The sequence below is a fragment of the Neopelma chrysocephalum genome, unplaced genomic scaffold (genome assembly GCF_003984885.1).
Source record: "Neopelma chrysocephalum unplaced genomic scaffold, ASM398488v2 Primary Assembly neopelma1_94942, whole genome shotgun sequence".
Taxonomy (NCBI): Eukaryota; Metazoa; Chordata; class Aves; order Passeriformes; family Pipridae; genus Neopelma; species Neopelma chrysocephalum.
Window position 1 is genome coordinate 1 of NW_020923645.1, and position 4,479 is coordinate 4,479.

The window sequence follows — 4,479 nt, forward strand, 5'->3', positions numbered from 1 at the left end:
CCCCCCCCCCTGAAAAAAACCTTCGACTCCGTCGACAAGTGAGGGGGGAGGGGCTGGGGAGGGGGAGGGGCCTGTGTTGGGATGGGGGAGGAGCTCTTGGAAAAGGGGGGAGGGGTCTGTGTGGGGGGAGGAGCCTCTGGAGAGGGAGGGGCCATGTGGGGAGTCCTGGGGTGGGGCTTTGTAGCAGGGGGAGGGGCCTGAAGAGCAGTGGGTGGGGCCTGAAGAAGGAGGCGGAGCTTAGAACCGCCAATGAGTTTGTGTGGGCGGGGCTTGAGAGCCTGGGAGTGGGGCCACAGAGTGGAGGTGGGGCTTGAGAGCTGGAGGGGGTGGCTTTATGGTGCTGGGCGGGGCTTTATGGTGATGGGCTGGGCTCTGGGTGTGGGGGGGGTCAGTGTGTTCAGGGGTATTCGGGGGGGGTTTTTGGGGGTCTCTCCCCCCCGGGTGCTGTCGGAGGTGGATTTCGAGGATCTCTGGGGGGTCAGGGTGTTCAGGGGATGTTCAGGGGTATTTGGGGTGGGTTTTTGGGTGGGTTTTCAGGGCTCTGCCCCCCCCAGGGTTCTGTCAGAGGGGGATTTCGAGGAGCTCTGGGGATTCAGTGTGTTCAGGGGTATTTGGGGTGGGTTTTGGAGGTATTTTGGGTGTGTTTTGAGGGCTCTGTCCCCCCCAGGGTTCTGTCAGAGGTGGATTTCGAGGAGCGCTTTGCGGAGCTGCCCGAGTTCCGGCCCGAGGAGGTTCTGCCCTCGCCCACCCTGCAGGCCTTGGCCACCTCCCCCCGCACCATCCTGGGCAGCTACCGCAAGAAACGCAAGAACTCCACAGGTCACCCCTCACCTCTGACCCCCACGGGACCCCTCCCCTGACCTCTGACCCCCGCGGGACCCCCCCGGACTCCCCCCGGGGCTCCTACCCCCCCCCAGTTTCTGACACCCACCCCCCAGACCCCTCTGACCTTTGTGACCCCCACAACCTTCCACGATCCCTCTGTGACCTCCCTGTGACCCCCATGACTTTTGTGACCCCCCCATGACCTCCCTGTGATCCCCTGACCTTTGTGACCTCCCTGTGACCCCCATGACCTTTGTGACCCCCCCATGACCTCCCTGTGACCCCCATGAGCTCTATGATCCCCCTGACCTCTCATGACTTCCCCGTGACCTTTGTGACCTCTGTGTGACCCTCGTGACCTCTGTGACCTCCCTGTGACCTCCCCTGACCTTTGTGACCCCCCTGCGACCCCCCCGATCTCTGTGACCACCTCTGACCTTTGTGACCTCCCTGTGACCCCCATGACCTCTGTGACCCCCCATGACCTCCCCATGACCTCCCCTGACCTTTGTGACCCCCACAACCTTCCACGACCCCCCCGTGACCCCCTTGACCTCCGTGACCTCCCGTGACCTCTATGACCCCCACGACCTCTCTGACCCCTCCACGACCCACAACCCCCCCCCAGCCCCCTATGGAGGAGGGGTGGGAGTGGGGGTGACCCCCCTGTGACCTTTGCCCTTTGCCCCCCCAGACCTGGAGCCGGGGGGGGACGACCCCTCCTCCCCCAAGCGGAAGCTGCGGCGCCGCTCGAGCTGCGGCTCCGACCCCACGACCCCCAAGAGCGCCAAGTGCGAGGGGGACATCTTCACCTTCGACAGGACAGGTGAGGGGGGACCCCAAAAACACCCCAAAATACCCCAAAATGTGGGGGGACATCTTCACCTTCGACAGGACAGGTGAGGGGGGACCCCAAATACACCCCAAAATATGAGGGGACACCCCAAAATATGGGGGGACCATCCCTAAATATTTAGGGGAACACCCCAAAATATGGGGGGACATCTTCACCTTCGACAGGACAGGTGAGGGGAGACCCTTCAAAATATGGGGGGACACCCCAAAACATAGGGAAGACCCCAAAATATACGGGAGACCCTGAAACGTGTGTGGGGGGAAACCCCAAATAATGAGCAGGACCCCCCAAAGTACGGGGGGGACCCTGAAATGGGGAGTGGGTGGGTCTGGTTGGGGGGGTGGGGCCATGTTTGGGGTGTCCCAGGTTTGGGGGCCCCCCCTGACCCCCCCGGTGTCCCCGCAGGGGGGGAGGGCGAGGACGTCCTGGGGGAGCTCGAGTACGACAAAGTCCCGTTCTCGTCCCTGAGACGGACCCTGGACCAGCGCCGGGCCCTCGTCATGCAGCTCTTTCAGGAGCACGGCTTCTTCCCCTCGGGTGAGCCCCAAAACTGCCCCAAAACACCCCAAAAATAACCCTCAAATACCCCCCAAACACAGCCCGGCTTCTTCCCCTCGGGTGAGCCCCAAAACCGCCTGAAAACACCCCAAAAATAACCCCCAAATCACCCCAAACACAGCCTGGCTTCATCCCCTCGGGTGAGCCCCAAAACAGCCCCAAAACTGGCTGTCTGTCTGTCCCCGTGTCTGTGTGTCCATCCCTGTGTCCGTGTGTCCCTCTCACACTGTTTCTCTGTCCCAGCCCAGGCCACGGCCGCGTTCCAGTCCCGTTTCTCGGACATCTTCCCCACCAAACTTTGTCTGCAGCTCAAGATCCGCGAGGTCCGTCAGAAGATCATGCAGGCGGCCACGCCCACCGACCCGGCCCCGCCCACCGACCCCGCAGACCCCGCCCCCTCGGCCTCCGCCGCCGACGGCCCCGCCCCCTCCGCCGGCCCCGCCCCCTCGGCCTCCGCCGCGGCCCCGCCCCCCACTGACCCAACCCCCTCCTCCTCCGAGGCCACGCCCCCCGAGCCTCCCGGGGGCGGGGCCGGCGCGCGCTGAGCCCATTCCAGGCCACGCCCCCTTTCCCTTTTGGGGGGGCTCGTGGGAGGGGGCGGGGCCAATGGGGGGGTCACGTGACCGACCGGGAATCTTTTAAACAACGGGAAATATTTGGAGCTTCTTGGCCACGCCCCCTTTTGTGTCGCCGCTCGTCATTGGATGGGGTGAAAGGAGGGGGACACGCCCCCTCTTTGTGTTCTCGTTTGTCATTGGCTGGGCTGGGACTGGAGGGACACGCCCCTTTTTGTGTAGATGCTTCTCATTGGATGGTAAGGGAGGGGGCGGAGACATGGGCAGGGACACGCCCCCTCTTAAAGGGGCAGGGATGGAGGGAACAAACCACGGGGGTGGGGACGGGGGGGGTGGGGTCAAGGGGGTCACTGGGACACCCTGGGGACACCTCCGAGGTGGCAAAGGGACACTGGGACACCACGAGGACACCCCGGGGGCAGCTCAGGGGGGGCACAGGGACACCGGGACACTCCACTGACACCACGGGGGGGTCACTGGGTCACTCTGGGGACACTGCGGGGGTGGCACAGGGACACCGGGACACCCTGGGGACACCGGGACACCCCGGGGACACCCCGCCAACCCCTCCACCCAATCCCCGCGCGCCTCCCATCCGCGGCGCGGCGCGCAGCCAATCCCCGCCGCGCTTACACCCGCCCGGCCGCGCGGCGACCAATGAGGAGCGAGGGGAGTGGCCAACCCCTCCCACGCCTCCAGGGGGGTCCATTGGGGCACCCGCGAAGGGGGCGGTGCCAGGCAAAACCACGCCCCCTCCTCAATCCCATTGGCCGACGTGAAGTCTCGCGGGCGCGGATTGGCCGAGCGCGTCTCGCGATGCCGCCGCCCCTGCGCCTTGGCCCGGGCGAACCCGCGCCGGGGCCTCTTCCGGCGTCGGCGGCGGCGGCGAAAGGAGCGAGGTGGGAACGGGGGGGGAGCGATGGGGGGGGGTTGGGGGGCCCCGGCGGGGATTTGGGGGGTCCCGGCGGGTCTCCGGGGGTCCCAGCGCTGCCCGTGTCCCCGCAGATGCCCGGGGTGACCGTGAAGGACGTGAACCAGCAGGAGTTCGTGCGGGCGCTCGCCGCCTTCCTCAAGAAGTGAGGGGGGGACGGGTTGGGGGGGGGGCACGGGGGGGGATCGGAGGGGCCTGGAGGGGTCCTGGGGGGGGGGTGGGGGGTCCTGGGGTGGGATCGGAGGGTCCCCAAGGGATCCCGGCGGAAGGGGGGGCCCTGGGGACCGGGAGGGGCCTGGAAGGGTCGCGGGAGGGGATCGGGGGGTCCTGGAGGATCCCTGGGGCTTGAGGGGGGTCCCCGATGTCCCGGAGGGGGTCCCTGGGGCCGGGGGGGTGGTCCAGGGGTATTCCCGTGTTATTCCCGGTGTTATTCCCGGAATTATTCCCAGTGTTATCCCCGGTGGTATCCGCGGTGTTATTCCCGGCCCCATTCCCGGTGGTCTCCCGGTATTCCCGGTGTCATTCCCGGTGGTATTCCCGGTGTCCTCCCGGTATTCCCAGTGTTATTCCCGGCCCCATTCCCTGTGATATCCCCGGTATTATTCCCGGTGGTATCCCCGGTGGTATTCCCGGTGTCCTCCCGGTATTCCCGGTGTGATTCCCGGTGTGATTCCCGGTATATTCCCGTAGGTCTGGGAAGCTGAAGGTTCCGGACTGGGCGGACACGGTCAAAC

General features: G+C 66.0%; 1 long non-coding RNA gene across 1 annotated transcript; it reads left to right on the forward strand.

The window, feature by feature from the left end:
* The first annotated feature begins 3,676 nt into the window (after positions 1-3,676).
* Positions 3,677-4,479, forward strand: LOC113980670. Its single transcript, XR_003538194.1, has 3 exons — positions 3,677-3,713; positions 3,820-3,890; positions 4,436-4,479. It is a non-coding gene; the product is annotated as an uncharacterized LOC113980670 (long non-coding RNA).